This window comes from Physcomitrium patens, chromosome 20 (genome assembly GCF_059467195.1).
Source record: "Physcomitrium patens ecotype Gransden chromosome 20, ASM5946719v1, whole genome shotgun sequence".
NCBI lineage: Eukaryota > Viridiplantae > Streptophyta > Bryopsida > Funariales > Funariaceae > Physcomitrium > Physcomitrium patens.
In genome coordinates this window covers 4,471,640-4,489,141 of record NC_143429.1, presented here as the reverse complement: position 1 = coordinate 4,489,141, position 17,502 = coordinate 4,471,640, and positions in this window count along the sequence as shown.

The window sequence follows — 17,502 nt, the reverse complement described above, 5'->3', positions numbered from 1 at the left end:
CAACAATAATTTAGTAATCAGACCATGATCCTACCAATCCAATGGGACGTCAATCAAGTGCAAACGGGAAATACGTTTGGATGGAATAGAAATCGATTTAATCGATAAAATTGAGCATTCAATAACTTTCAAAGTTCCATTTTTAATCAGGGGTCTGCATCGAACCCCCAAAACTATGGTAAGGAGTAGCAGAGGTATTGTCACGGACACAAAATACAGACTTGAAATCTAACAAGAAGTTCAAGAAGAAGTGGCAGAACTAGATTAAACAGATGAGTACAAGAACAACACCAGAAAGGTGAGCTAGAACTCTAAGAGATGTGTTGTCGAGACTGAAGAACTCTTCAGCCTTGATCCCTATATATACTCCTACTTAGGAAGCTTCTCAAGCTACTTCTATTAACTAGGAAGCTTCTAGAAAGTTCCAAGGGATTCCTTTCTAGAAGCTTCTAGAAACTTTTCTTTTAGAAGGTTCCAAAGACTTCCTTTCTAGAAGCATCTAGAAACTTCTCTCTAAAAGGTTCTAGAGGCTTCTCTTCTAGAAGGTTCCAAAGGCTTGTTTTCTAGAAGGTTCTAGAAACTTCTCTCTAGAAAGTTCTAAGGAATATGTTCCTAACATCACCCCTTCCTTTAGCTTTGAGGTCTCTGAGAAGCAATGTTGTTGATCAGTACCAACGCAAGAAAATGAAGATCTGTCGCATAACTTCTGCTATGAACTCCAACTGTTGTTCACGAGGCAAGTGGTTCATCGACCCTTGAAGCCAACGGTAGTGGCCCACGCCTTCGACTTCTGACCAAGCATGAACTTCCGTGTCCTCATTATGAAATTGTCCTGCAAACACGCCTTCTGGTTGACCATCGTAAGTAGGCTCGATCTCAAATACGATCACCAGTGATCGGTTACTCGGTATCCTCCATCGTCGTCGTGGTACATGTAATTCTTCATCTCGGGGTCGCCTTCGTGAGCTACTCAGTTGCGATACTCTGACTAGTATAGTATCTATCTCTTGGCTATCTATATCAAAAGACCAAACTATGATCTATCTTGGAGAAAATAACTACATCAACTATGAATTTTGCTGGTGCTCTCCCTTTTTCTTATATTGTTGGGAGAACAAGCTTCAAAAAGAAGCTATCATCGAATTGATTTAGGTTTATCGGGATGTCGTTGATGAAACTCCTATACCTTTTGTGGCGCATTCGCAAGATTTTCAGCTGGCTCCCACGTTCGCTCATTAATGTCATAGCCGCATCAATGAACAAGATATTCTAACTTTCTCCACCTTCATCGTGAATCCAATACCTTTTCAACCTCGTATTCTTCGTGGTTCTTGATTTCAATACTAAGTGGCGGACATTGCACTCTTCCAGGAAAAGATGACTCTCGATAAGGTTCCAACAGAGAAACATGAAAGACTGGATGTACCTTCATAGAAGCCGGTAACTCCAGCCGGTATGCCACTGGATTAATTTGCTTTTGGATGATAAATGGTCCCAATCTTCGATAGTCCAACTTATCACATGGTCGCTTGGTCTTGATATTTTGTCGAAGAAGCCAAGCTTTGTCTCCAACTTTGAAAGTAGGTGCTGGATTCCGAAATCTATCTGCAGACATCTTATAGGATTCTTGAGCGGATTGTAATTGAAGCTTCAACATAGTTTGAAGCTCTGATAGTTGCTTCGCAAATCCTTCAGCTGTTGGATTGTTATTTGTTGACGGACTCAATAAATCAAACTTCGGATGATATCCATAGTTGGAAAAGAATGGTGTTTGTTGAGTCGACGCATGGAAGGTGTTGTTATATGCAAACTCGGCTAGCAGTAGATATGCAGTCCAATCGTCTTGCTGATAGTTGATGCTGCATCATAAGTACTGCTCCAAGACTTGGTTCACCTGTTGCGTTTGGCCATCAGTTTGAGGATGAAAAGCTGAAGAAAGCTTGATATCCACCTTCAATATCCCAAAGAGAGATCTCCAAAACTTTGACACGAACTGGGTAGCTCGATCTGATATGATATCATCTGGTAGTCCATGATATCGATACACATTATCGAGAAAGAGTCTTGCTGTGACTTCACTGGATGATGTCTTCTTACAAGGAACAAAGTGTGTCATCTTCGTAAGCCGATCTACCACGACAAAGATGTTGTCAAATGAGTTTGATGATGGCAAGTCCATGATGAAGTCCATAGAAATTGAAGACCATAGTCGACGTGGAATTAGCAATGGCTGTAGAAGTCCATAAGGGCAATGCCGAGGATTCTTAGATCTTGAACAGATGTCACAAGAAAGGACAAAATCTTTCACATCCTTCCACATTTGGGGTCACTAAAAATCTCGGGAAATAAGCTCCAAGGTCTTGTTGAATCCAAAATGTCCCGCAGCTGGAAAATCATGGCGAGATTGAAGAACTCGGAGTCGTGCTAGTCCTTTTGGAATGTACAATCGCTCTTCAAAGTATAAAAGATCTCCCTCCACATTGAACTTATCGTCATTGGTACGTTGCTTGATATCAATGGCTACTGAATCTTTAATAGTCATAGCACGTACATGGTTTAGGAAGTCAGCATCAAATGATACAATAGTAGCACAAAGTTGAAATCTCTCTGGCTTCAATAACGTTGTACATTGTTGATCAAACGCTGCTTCTCCAGCCTTTGGTACAAGATATGATCTCCTTGATAAAGCATCGGATAGTCCTTGCTGCCTTCCAGGTCGATAACTGATAATAAAATCGAATCTAGATAGCGACATATTCCACCGAGCTTGACACCGATTTAAAACTCGAGCCATCATGAAATACTCCAAATTCTTGTGATCCGTATATACGGTTACTGGATGTGCAGCTCCATCAAGAAAGTGACGCCATTCTTCAAAAGAATCCACTATAGCAAGAAGTTCCTTATCGTGGATCTCATAATTGATTTTAGCAGCAGAGAACTTCCAAGAATAGAATGCAACTGGATGGAGCTTCTTATCTTCACTCATTTATGAAAGCACAGCTCCCAAAGCAAAATCTGAAGCATCAGTTTCTAAATAGAAGGCCTTCGTAAAGTCTGGATGTACCAAAATTGGAGCTATAGTAAATGCTGTCTTCAAATCTTGAAACGCCTTCTCTGCCAAAGGTCCCCATTCCAACTTATCCTTGCATGTTAATCGAGTGAGAGGAGCAGCAACTTGAGAATAATTCTTGATGAAGATCCGATAGAAGTTAGCAAAACTAAGAAAGCATTGTACGTCTCTAACTGTCTTCGGAACCTCCCAAGACATGATTGCTTCTACTTTCTTGGGGTCCATCTTCAAACCTTCTGTAGTCGCAATGAACCCCAAAAATTCCATCTCCGTCTGGTGAAATAAACACTTTTCTAATTTGGCATATAGTCCTCGCTTGCGTAGTTTCTCCAAGACCAAACAAACATGCTCCTCATGCTCTTCCTCATTTTTAGAGAATATTAGAATATCGTCCAAGTAGATGACAACAGAATCGTTGAGGTGTTCTTAAAAGATGTCATTCATCATATGTTGGAAAATCGCTGGAGCATTGATAAGACCAAAAGGCATGACATTATATTCGAAATGACCATACCTTGTACGGAATTCTGTCTTCCACTCATCTCCTTCCTTGATTCATACGAGATTATAAGCTCCCCTTAAATCAATTTTTGTAAAGATCTTCACACGTCCAAATTGTTCTAAAAGACTAGAAATCAAGGGTAATGGGTAACGATTTTTCTTTGTTACCTTGTTGAGGCCTCGATAGTCTACACACATCCGTAATGATCCATCTTTCTTCTTCACAAATAAGATGGGTGCTCCAGCTGATGATTTTGAATCACGAATGAAGTTCTTGGCTAGATTTTCGTCGATGTACTTTGGTAACTCTGCCAACTCCGTTTGCGATAGATTGTAGATTGGGACAAAAGGTGGTTGTGCTCCTTCTTGCAAGTCTATGGCACAATCATATGGTCGGTGTTCCGGTAGTATGTCGGCGTTCTTCTTTTGAAACACGTCTTCAAAATCTTTATATTGCTCCGGTATATTTGCTGTTGAGATCTTCTCCTCGGTAGTTGGAGCTGCATAAATGACAAATGGAGTGCCTTCCTTAGATGATCTTATAAACGCTCTTCCTCTAATGAATAAGGATTTCTTTTTTCGAGGTTTTTTACTAGGTTTTTTCTTGGGTGGTTTTGTGGGAAAAGTCATCTTCCGCAACCTCCAATCTATCAATGGATTATATTTTTCCAACCAAAAAAGACCAAGAATAATAGGATTCGATGGGGTTCTAATAATATTAAAAATAATATGACTACTATGGTCTTTAAACATTACTTCTATAGGTTTTGATTCATGGGTGATGCTACCAGACAGTAAAGGTTGTCCATCTATGACCTCAACATGAACAGGTTTTGATTTTTGTACTAAAGGGATCTTATGACGCTTTGCAAATTCTTTGTCTAAAAAACAAGCAGATGCTCCTGAGTCTAGTAGTGCTAAGGTTCTCAATTTTTGAGGGCCGATAAACAGAGGGATTGTAAAACAAAGTGCAGGTTAGGCAGGAAGAAAGGAACCTGATTGTTGTTGGGATATTTCATTGTCCAGTCGCACGGTTCCTATTGTGGTTGAGCATCCTCGTTTTCCTGAACAAATACTCCCCTAGTCTTGACTATACCTCGATTTTGCTTTTTAGGGCAGTTTCTGACTTTGTGGCCTTCTCCACCGCAATACAAGCATAAATTTTCCTCCATACGTCGCTTTTTTTCTTCTACAGTAAGAGATTTGATATGTACCGCATCAATTTGCATGTCTTCCACCTCTGAATGCGAATTCACACCGCTTGCCGACATAGTTGGAGCATGGCAAATTGTATGTTGTCTTGAGCATTGATCTTGGCGACGTTGGAATAGGTGATTATCGCACTTCACAACTTGGCTAATGGCTTCATTGAGCGTTCGTGGATCAGAAAGAGTTAACAGCAAATCCTTCACATCATCTCTTAAATCCCAATAGAATTGACTCATCAACGCTTCTTCATCCCAATTGATGTCGCATACTAATTGCCTAAAATCTGAAGCATAGATTGATGTAGAACGCATCCCTTGTCGTAGCGACCGGATCTTTGTTGTAGCCCATCGAACCTTATCGTGTTCACCAAATGCTTTCGCAAATGCTTCCAAAAAGGTTTCGAAGTTGTTTAATATGGATGATCGTTTCTCAAACAAAAGAGCAAACCATGATAGAGCTTGTCCCGTAAGTAAGGTTCCAACAAGCCCAACACGTGACTCCTCCGTTGGATATCGTTCGAGCTGTAAAACTGTTATCAACCTGATTTGATTGACGAATCCTCGAAACTTGGAACATGTTCCATGAAACTTATCTGGAAGGCTAACTCGAGGCTCCTTATGTTGTAGAACTAGTGGTTATTGTCGAACCTGAGGTAAAGTTGTTTCTCCAAGTGCCGAAATTTGAGGCTGGTGTAGTTTAGATTGTGCTATCCCAGATACTCCATCATTATGAAGCCTTGCCACCACTCCTTCAATCTCTGTAGTTCTTTGTGATAGCGTAGCGAGGGCATTCATAATAGCATCTAACTTAGACTCCGAACTTTCTGTCATACTAATGTCTTGACCTCCGGCCATTCTAAAAGAAGGACAAAAATGACCCTATAAGAGGCAATATTGGTTTATAGGAGGGTAATCCATAACTTATAAAACGCCTTAAGAATTTTAAGAAGAGGGGTAATCCACTCTCTCCAAGAAGAATAAGACTCCAATATTGTAACAGAAGAAGTATCAGTTTAGAGGAGGGTAATCCGCAACCTCTAAAAAATGCTAGTATACCTTCAAGTAGAGGGGTAATCTACACTCTACTAAGAAAGAACTAGCTCTGATATCTCAAGTTAGTGTAGTCTCGACAAACTGTCACGGACACAAAATACAGACTTGAAATCTAACAAGAAGTTCAAGAAGAAGTGGCAGAACTAGATTAAACATATGAGTACAAGAACAATACCAGAAAGGTGAGCTAGAACTCTAAGAGATGTGTTGTCGAGACTGAAGAACTCTTCAGCCTCGATCCCTATATATACTCCTACTTAGGAAGCTTCTCGAGCTACTTCTATTAACTAGGAAGCTTCTAGAAGGTTCCAGAGGCTTCCTTTCTAGAAGGTTCTAGAAACTTCTCGAGCTACTTCTATTAACTAGGAAGCTTTTAGAAAGTTCCAGGGGATTCCTTTCTAGAAGCTTGTAGAAACTTTTCTTCTAGAAGGTTCCAAAGACTTCCTTTCTAGAAGCTTCTAGAAACTTCTCTCTAAAAGGTTCTAGAGGCTTCTCTTCTAGAAGGTTCCAGAGGCTTGTTTTCTAGAAGGTTCTAGAAACTTCTCTCTAGAAAGTTCTAAGGAATATGTCCCTAACAGGTATCAGCAATATGCTCCATCGATGTCATCAAACCAAGTTCCTTCAGTACCAACGGGACAACCAGGATCATTTTCTAACCCTACATGGAACAAGCTTAGTAGGTATATACCGATGGAGGCACCCATTATGCCTGATGGAGGTGCAAGAAGACCACTTCATTGTTTCTATTGCAGACAGATTGGTCATTATGCCAATGAATGTCCCAATCCCAGAGCCAGTGACGATTATGTACCAGTTTGTGGGAATTGCAAGCAGTCGGGGCATACGTATCAGCAATGTAATGCTCTGTTCAATTTCAATAATCAGGATCAACAGATCCAAAGCCAAGGAAAATTTGAGGAGATAAATCAAGGTCCTCAAGATTCACCAGTAAATCGGGTGGAATGTGTCCTAGCCGTTCTTACTGGAAGTCAGCAAAAGGAAAAAGGATCAATTCAACATTTGGATAATTCCGATGCAAAAGACCAATTTGACCTAATTACGGGACCATTCAATCTAGGTCCTATTATGGGCTTTGTACCCAGTATGAGACTTAACTCGGTGGCACAACCCAATGAAGTCTCAATTATAGAGGTTTTGGTTCCGTTCCAAGCAGTTTTGATCTCTATGCAGTTTTGAGAAACGTCCTATCTATTGAAAGATCCTCTCAGGGGCAAGAATTCTAAGGAAGCCCCAGCTGCTGTTCCAATTCCGAGTCCACGGCAGAAGAATACCTTACTTCACGGAGTTAAACTCAAACCAATGAAAAGAAAGAGGATATTGGAAATTATCCTAAATATGGAATCCTACGACATTCTGAAGGATTTGGATGTTATTCAACCTTCAATTACAATGAAGCAACTTTTCGCTGTAGCACCGGAATGTCGATCTACATTGAATTCAGCGTTAATACGACAAAGATCCTATACTAAAGAAATTCATGAAGTTAGCTTAAACCCAGATCCGGAAGCACCAACAATCGATGTATCAATCGATGGCATTTTAATTCTAGGGATATAAGTCGATGGTGGCTTCAGTGTGAATTTAATGAACACGGATATAATAGAGGATTTAGATCTAAAGCAATTGCTATTTATGACATTGGTCTTGCGAATGGTAGATCATAGTCAGATAAAGCTAATGGGAATCTTATGTAATATTGCCACTGTAATCACGGGATTGACATACAAAATCGATTATATTGTATTCTGATTATATTGTTCTACGTTATCGTATCCCATTTTATTGGGCAGACCTTGGCTTTATCAAGCCAAAGCTAAGAACGATTGGAGCCAAGGTACATTGATAATTGAAAAAGGCCGTGACTAGATTGTTTTACAGATGTATCCGATACAATATCATGGAGAATCTCAATTTTCAGAATCAAAATTTACATCGGACAACGAGAGTCAATCGATTGAGGCAGATGACGATGGTATAGGTTCACTACAATTTGGAGTAGGACAAAACACTTCAACAGCAAAGGCAGGAGTCTACCAATGTGGAAGTACTAGAAAATATTTACTGCATCAGGTCAATGCGACTAACTTGGATCATGCTATTGCCGAATGGATGAACAATTCCACAATCAATAGAGTCAGCACATTGGAACCAGATTTGAGTGGTTCCCATATGTCCAATAATATAAGATATTCAAATCAGGAGAAGATAATTAAATCAGAGATTGTTGAAGACCCTGTGTGTCAATCTATTAACCTGGGTACCAACGAAATGCCACAGCTAATTAAAATATATGTCGGTATTATCGGTACAAAATTGGATGCTTGGAAACAGTTTTTCCTCTGTCACAAATTTGCCTTTGCGTGGTCATATGCAGATTTGAAAGGGATTCCAATTGATGTGTGTGAGCACCAGATTATTTTGGAGGAGGGTATTACGCCAGTTCATCAAAGACAACACCGACTTAACGTAAAATATTCCCTTTTAGTGAAAGAAGAATTGGATAAACTTCTTGACGTGGATTTTATTTATCATGTTTTGCATAATGCATGGGTTTCTCCAATTGTGATGGTGCCAAAAAAAAATGGAAAAAACTGAATTTGTCAAGATTTCTGGAAACTTAATGTAGCCACCAAGAAAGATTACTTTCTATTACCTTTCACGGACAGTATGGATAACATGTTGTCATTATCACCAAGTAGTAAAAGAATAGGAGTGAGGCACCAGTTAAAGTCATTCTGTGATGTTGTTTTGGGTTGGCTGGAGTGCCATTTTCTTGTATTTTTTGTGTTTTCGAGAGTAGTTATTTGTAAGGTATTCTAAACACCTACAAAATATGGTATACATTATATTGCAAGAGCAACATCCTTGCATCTCATGCTAATAAAGAGCTACAACAAATTGCAATCTCTACTCTCTTTTTTATTTAAAACTTGGACAAGAGCAATTGATAATGATATACAAACCTTTTATATTTCATTTGCATTAAATAGTTAAGGGTATAAGACATAATTAAAAGAATTAATGTATGTGTGTTTATATATGTATATATGTATATATATATATATATATATATATATATATATATATATATTCTATTAGATTTTAAGATATTATTGCATCACATATTAAGTTATTTATTTATGTATAATTATTTTAAAATATAAAATATATTTAATTTTTAATTTTTATTATAAATATTAATGATAGATTTAAGTAAAGAATCAATAGAGGTTTTATAGATATGTGTATTTTAAGACATATTTGTATGAATATTCATGCAATAAACTTATAAAAATATTTTAGATTTTATTATTAAAATTAAATTTGTAAAACTAGTTTAGATACTTATTTTAAATTACATCTCAAAATTTTTTAGATGAGTAAATAATTTTTTTTATAAAAATTTGAAAGTATTATTAAAAAAAATATATTAAATTAGAATTAAATAACTTCATAGTTGATATTGAGATACATGAAAGTTTGTAATCTTTTAAAAAAACAGACATTAGACTGAAATTAACAAGATTATAAATGCATTTTATTTTATTTTCGTACCAAATATTTACAAAATTAAAAGCTTGTGGCCAAAGCTTTTAATGCTTTGCAATCTAAGCTATTGAAAGAAAATTCTAAAGAATTCTTTTTCTAACAAGGCTTAATAATTATGTTATTAAAAAATTAATAAAAATATTCTATTACAAAAAATTACATTTAAATTATTTGAATTTTTTTCTAACAAGATTTAACTTCTCAATTCCTTAGAAGAATAATTTGTTGAATTTATTTAAAAGATTAAAAATATTGATTCAAATGTTTAAAATAATATGAAGGAGTAGAAATTACTTAATATATATATATATATATATATATATTGTAAAAATCACCATTAGATAGTTTATTACTATTATACTTTGTAAATAATTAAAGAATTTAATCCTTGTATCATCCAGTACTAATGTTTTGTTATAATTGTTTTTATCTATATTTAAAAAAAATTATATATATATAATTTTATTTTATTATAATTTTTGATTACGACTAAATTATTTTTGTTTGACCATACCTTAAGTAACTTGATGCTTATTTATTATATTTTTATTGAACCAAAATATTTAGATAATTTATTATAAATTTTATAAAATTAAATAATAATATATTTAAATTTTATAATCAAAACTTTAGATTTAGTTTTGTAAAAAAAAAATACTTGTACTTATAAAAATTGAGATTATTATTTATATCAATGTATTTCACCTTTAAAACTTTTTATTGTACAAAAAAATAAAATAATTATCTTCTAAGACTTATTTTTGTCTATAGGAAGTTTTATAAAAGGTTTAAATTTCTAAATTTCTAAGTAGGGTTAAAAAAGTTGAATTACTAATACTTTGATAAATTACATCTAATAAAGAAAATCTCTATAGATAACTTTTATACTATTATAGCTATGCCATGTAACTATTGAAATGTATTCCAAAAGCCTTGCAGCCATTAAGAAGCTTCTACCAAACCTTCTTTATAACTAGAATATATAAAGGTAAGATTAAAAGTGGTTTTAATCTTTTTAATATCTTTTTTGAGATTTTATTTTTAATATAAGTCTACCTCTAGTTTATTTCAATCTTATAATTATCTCTTCTTATCTTACTTTTTTTCTTCTTTAGTGACACATGAATATATTATCATTAGAATTTTCTTATCATTTATATTTTTGACAAGTAGCACATATACTTACATGAACTTATCAAAAATTCTTAATATTGCTATTAAAAAAAGAAGAGGAGGAGGTTTGGGATCCACATTTCTACAAGAAAGAAGAGAGAAAGGATTTGAGACCCACACCAAGATAGAAAAGAGATTTGGAATTTGTTGAGAACATTAAATGTAGCCAACACTTTCCATGCTATTTACTGTAGTCTACAGTATTTGGAATGTAGTGGAGAGACATTGTTTATCTTCTCCTCTTCTCTTTGTATAAAAGATCTAATCCTATCATTAAACTTACTTCTTATGTGTGTGTGTTTACATATATGTACATATTACTTCTAGCTACTATTGTCTCTCTTTCTCTAAAATATTCTCAACACGTTATTAACACAAATGCTTTTATACTCTAGTCTTAGTTCTTAGTTCTTAAAAACTTATATGTATTTTTTCTTTCATTTTCTCCTAAATTTTTTTTTTCCTTCTTGTGCTATTGCTGCTACTGCTGTTGCTATTGCTACTGCCATTTTTTGCTGCTACTGCTATTGCTGCTGCTGTTGCTGCTACTGCTACCATTTATGTTGTTGCCATTACTAATGCTATTGCTATTGTGCTGCTAATGTAACTGCCACTAACTACCGGTGACTGCCAATAATTGCTGCCAAGTGTTGCCAACTGCTACTGACTGTCGTTAATTGAAGCTGACTATTGCCGACTACTACCAACTATCACCGATTGCCACTGACTGCTGCCAACTGCCATTGTCTGCTACCAATTGACGTTGTTTGCCATCAATTGTTGCTGACTGTTGCCAACTGCCGTTGATTGCCATCGATTGATGCACCATGCTACAATCTACTACAAATCCTTATTTGTTTGAAAATAAAAAAATAAAAATAAAAATAAAATCTTAAATTTTTTTTCTTAACATTTCTGATTTCAAGTTTCAATTTTATGATTAATTTGGCTTTATATTCTAAGGTATATTTTACTCAATCTTTTTTACTTAAACTGGTATTTTTTTGTTCACAAATTTATTTATAATGAATGCTTCAACATCCTCAACTACCTCTACTATGTTTTCAACTATCACTACTACATCCCAACATTTTTAAGCTCTTCTATTTCCACCATTCGCTACTGATGGAAACAATTATCTACTTTGAGCAAAAATGGCAAAAAAAAATTTATTTGCAAAAAAACTATTTGATGTAATTCTATTTGAAGAATCTTCTATTCTAAGTACTTCAATTTCTATTGCTATTGGTTCGAAAGCACTTCTTCTCCTTTGTCGAAATCTTGTATGGGATATAAAAATAACAAAATGGTCTAGATATTGGATTAATACGACTACAAATATCACCATGCAACCTTTCAAGCATTGGTGGTAATTCTTATGGGAGTTTCTAAATTGATGGCTAAGTAATCATCTTGCCTTGCACACATTCACAACATAATTCCGTAGAATTTATATTTGCAGATTTTAAATTATGCCTAATTATATATGGAATTATTTTTTGAAATAATATAGATTCTGGATGTCCCAATTGTCTATGCCAAAAAAAAACACGACTCTCTATTATAGATGATGCAAAATTGAATATAATAGGAGGTTGAATTGTAATCTAGTATAAACCATTTGTTGTAGCAAAGGCTTTTTCTACAACTTTATGGTTTTGGTCAAGAACCAAAATCACTTGCCTATCTAGAATTGCAGTTGAGAGGTGATAACAATTGGCACATACATCTCGATAGCTGATTAGAGTCCAAAGTGCTGAGAATGCAAACATTGCATGTTTATATTTTATGATAGAGCTCACACACAATTTTACCATTGCTATTCCTTCTTCAAAACAAAATGTATTCAATCTAGCCATAGTCATTAGATTTCTAATTTGCCAAGTTGAAGATTTTTTAATAAAAAACCGTCTATCCCATAGGTTGCCATACTTAGTTTTCAGTACCAGAACCTCGATGGCATACCATTGGAGCTCATTGACAAGAAGGAATATTTATTGGTTTTACTTCACGAAGTATTATTCATGTAGTTGATCCATCAACTCGCACATTATTATATGTACATTTTTAAAATTACCGTTTTGAAGAGAACATATTTCCATCTCTTCAAGGATGAATATTTAATCAACAAAGAAATATAGTACTTACATTTAGAGCACCAAAAATATTTACAATGAATCTTGATCCTAGAACATCTTTAGTTGAAAGTGAAGTTACTAAGATTTTGTATCTATAATGGATTGCAAATGAAACACTTGATGGCTTCAATGATGCACCTTGGATTACAAGGATTTCAATTAATGAGGCTCAAAATGAACTTGCTCAAATTACAATACTATTAACAAATATACCTCAAATTAAAACATCAGTAATTAAAATGACTCGTGGACCAGATAAACAACCATAAAAGAAGAAAGCTATAAAATGTAGTAATTCTGGTATTTTTTTTGAAAAATTCCTACTAAACTTAGGAACCATCAATTAATGACAATATATCCATGTACATTATACTTTCACCTCATGCTATAGAAAATTTTGAAATTAGGAGGAATAAAATCAAGTTAACTACAAAATTATATATTCTATATTATGCTATAAATGATCCTTGAAATAGATAATTTATTATAATAGATGAATTATTTGTATTCATGATGGCACAAGCTCTTTCTTACAAGAAAGAGGATACTGAATCTCAAACCATTCAGGAAGCGATGTGTCACTTTAACTAGTTAAAATAAAAAATTGCCATTGAGGAAGAATATGGTTCTTTACATAAGAGAAAAGTCTTTGGTCCAATTGTAGACAGTCTTACTTCTTGCCCTATGGAATATAAGATGGTATTAATATACAAGCGAGATGCTAAAGGTCAAATAATTTGCTATAAAACTTATCTTATTGTTCAAGGATTTATCCAAGAGTTTTGCATTGATTATGAATCCACATATTCTTTAATCATGGATTCAATTATATTCCAATATATTATTGGAATGGCAGTTCATGCTACTTTAGAAATGCGTTTCATGGATGTAGTAACTTTGTATTTGTATGGTTCACTTGATGTAGATATTTATATGAAAGTTCTACTTGGTTTAGAAACAGAAACTCCAAATACACCTACTCTAGGATGATATCATGGCATTAAATTACACAAGGCCTTATATGGTCTAAAAAAATCTAGACGCATGTGGTATCAACGTCTCTAAGATTATTTAATTATAAATAAGTTTATAAGTGATCTACTAATCTCTTGTTTATTTATCAAATGAGATAAAATTGATTTTGTGATCATCGCTCTATATGTTGATCGTAATCTAGTGGGCAATAGATCTACCTGTGTTGCAACTACTAAGCTACTTATATGTGAATTTGAGATGAAAATGCTAAGAAGAATAACTTTTTGCATTGGACTTTAAATTATGCAGCTTACAAATGGTAGCATTTTTTTCTACCAACTAACATATATTAGACAAACCTTATGGAGATTCAATATGATTAATGGTTGGACGTGGTTGTGATGGTCATGATCCATATCATCTATAAAAAAAAGAGAAAGAAATATTAGGAAAGTAATATCCATACCTCTCAGCGATTGGAGCACTTTTATATTTAATCACATCTACCACATCAAATATTACATTTGCAGTTAGTGGAAAATTTGATTTGCAAGAGACAGTGCACGTCCAATACTACGACATTGGAATGGAATCAAACATTTACTGCATTATTTAAAAGGCATTAAAGATTTGGGATTATACTACACATGATCTACAAATCCAAAATTGGTTGGATATTTTGATATAGGATATAAATTTGATATTGCAAGAGTTAAATCTCAAACAGATTATGTATTCTTAAGACATAGAGCTGCAATATCATGGAAATTAGTGAAACAAAGTATAACTATAACTTCATCCAACTATGCAGAAATTATTGCCTTACATGAGGCATCTTGGGAATGTATTTGATTGCAATCAATTGATAAACTCATTCAAATAACCTGTGGATTTTTATATGATGATTCTCCAATTAACTTGTATAAAAATAATAGCGCTTGTATTGCATAGATGCAAATTGGTTTCATTAAAGGAGATAGGTCAAAGCACATTGATTCAAAGTATTTTAGTTATATCCATGACTCCATTACTAATCAAGTACTTAAGATCAAGAAAATTGAATCTGCAAATAACCTTGTTGATCTCCTCTCCAAAGCTCTCTCTTTTTATAACCATCGCCAACTTATTTATGGCATTGTCATGCAAAGACTTACTTTTCTTGAGCAATAAACTCTTGAGATAATGTTGTACTCTTTTTCTTTCATCTATGATTTTGTCCTTAAATATAATAAGGTTTTTCTAAATAGGATTTTAATGAAGCAGCAGTTGTTGATCTTACAAGATTACAAAAAAATATAGATCATAATTGTATGCATATAAGTATTATGACGAGTGAAGACAAGTGTTGAGAGCATTAAATGTAGCTGGCGCTCTCCATGCTATTTACTATAGTCTATAGTATTTGGAATGTAGTGGAGAGACAATGTTTATCTTCTCTCCTTCTCTTTGTATAAAGGATCTAACCCTATCAATAAACTTACTTCTTGTGTGTCTGTTTACATGAGTGAGCATATTACTTCTAGCTACTATTGTCTCTCTTTCTCTCAACAGAACCAATACCCAATCATTTTTGAAAAAATCCTAATCAATGAATCAAATTTTTTGTATAAATTTACAAAAATTATAAAGTATTTAAAAAAAAAAAAAAAATAACGGAACTCTACATGATCGACCTTCATTGATAACGTTATTAGGAGATAAAATCCATAATGCCAATGGAAAGTGCATAAATTGAAGGAGAGCAGGACAATACTTTTCAACTTCCTTCCCTGCAGACTTAATGTTGTAGAAAGTTTGATTGATCAAGAGGTTCTGTGAAGCCCCTTGCACCAGGCCAAGCTAACATTGTTCAGTCACCAGTAACGCGAGTGTGGATTCTGTTGTTGCATAGCCGTTCTCTCTTGTTTGTTTTGGCTAGCTGATTGAAGAGGAATTTGTCATCACAGCTTGCAAGTTTCCACAGTAGTCGACTGTGAAGATGTCTGGGAAAGTTGTACCAGTGCACAAGAATGGGGAGTTAGAGTCCCAATCTTCCTCCGGCTTATTCAGTTTCAGCGACAGATTTGGAAAGGTCTTCTCGGTGGGCCGCAGTACTCGATGGTGTTGTGCAAGGCTGGTCGACGTCGAGCCGAGATAAAGTGGTTGCAGACGAGAAGCTAAAGGCTGTAGAATCCGCAAGAATTTACAAATTGGACAAGGAGTCGAGCTGGCTGGTGCAAGGATGGTGCAAGGGACTTCAACCATCTGAGCCTACGACATTATCTGATTCGATCTCAGTCTCTCGAAAGCATCCCCGTCAAAGTCGATGGCCGCAAGGTTGGTAGAATTTCTAGCTCGCGTATCTTATCTGAAGCGTGTAGTTGATCCCTCAGTAGTCAAGCGTACACATACAGCTGACGTATTTTCTTGCGGCGCATGGTCCCTCTGCAAGAGATTAAAATGTGACAATCCAAAAAACACATTCTGATCGTGAACGTGACAGTTATGCGTCTAGGACACTGCTGGGTGTAGTGTGAAGTAACGCAATTAATTTAGAGCTGGTCGAACTTGTTTTGGTTTTCAAGAGGGCTTGACCGCTACGTGGAGGCAGATTCAATCTTCCCGACAGGCACTTCGAGGACTGTAATACGATTTGTTCCTATTGAGATTTGTCTTATTAGTGATACGCAGTCGCACTTCCAGGGACGTTCAGATCCGTTGGGATGAAGACATGGATGTATTTCGGACTTCCCAGCACTCAAACCGAGCAGCTGCAGATGCATCGGTAGGTTTTAGTATAAGATTGTAATGGGTAATCATCTGCCGTCCAATCACAGTTTTCAGACATTACTAGTGTGAGAGAGTATCAAAGAAATTCCTTTATCCATTGCAAGCAACCCCACATCTCATCGTCACATTCAAAACAAAATCACGGCTCACTTCCACTCTCCACGACAGGTTGCCTCTCTCCGTCTCCCAACGTCGACAACACCACTGTGCATATCGTGGCTGGAGCTCTGAACTAGCTTCCAACATTAACAGTAAACCTTCACGTTGTAGCTTGCAACCCGTCACCTACTACAGAAACATTAGTCATAATAAAGAGCGCAACTTTGAAGGTCTTGTATGAACTAACCCCGGGACAGCGGTGAAGCGTTAGGTAGTTCCAGCCGAATTTTTCTGCGCAGGGAGGAATAGCAACGATAAACTGGCATTTTTAGAATATGCATCCACATCTTGCACACTGTTGGACATCACCATTTTGTCGGTAAAATATGTCAACCTACACCATCGAGTAATCACATCCGGTCCCTGCTCCTGATTTGGTGAAAACTTGCCCACTAGACGGATGTGCTCCAGTCCCTGTGCTTCGCTGCCCCTCGTGCAACCAGAAAGCAACTCCGAAGCAAAGAGTGCGTGAATGATGGAAGTACAATGCACTGTTTCCGTGTAACTGTGGCTTAACTCGAAGCGAGTGGATGTTTATTTCATTGCACGTGGAAAACTGTTGAAAGAATATACCTGATTTAATTTATTGTTCATGTGGATTGGACTACCATATATGCCTCCATACCAGAAACAAAGGAAACGAATGCACGTGTTTTAGAAGTTTTATTTTTATGGTGGGTTTCAGGTTTGAAGGAATGGATTGTAGTTCAATAATAATGAAATAATGTAAAGAATGAGTAGTCTATTGATTAATTTTTCTAGTAGTGTCTTCATATAGTGTTGAGTTTAAGTACAGCAATCCATGAGATTGGCAATGGCATCATTGCACTCCAAGTTGCCACAATTAGGATTTCCTAAGTATATTGCATTGCATAATGATTTA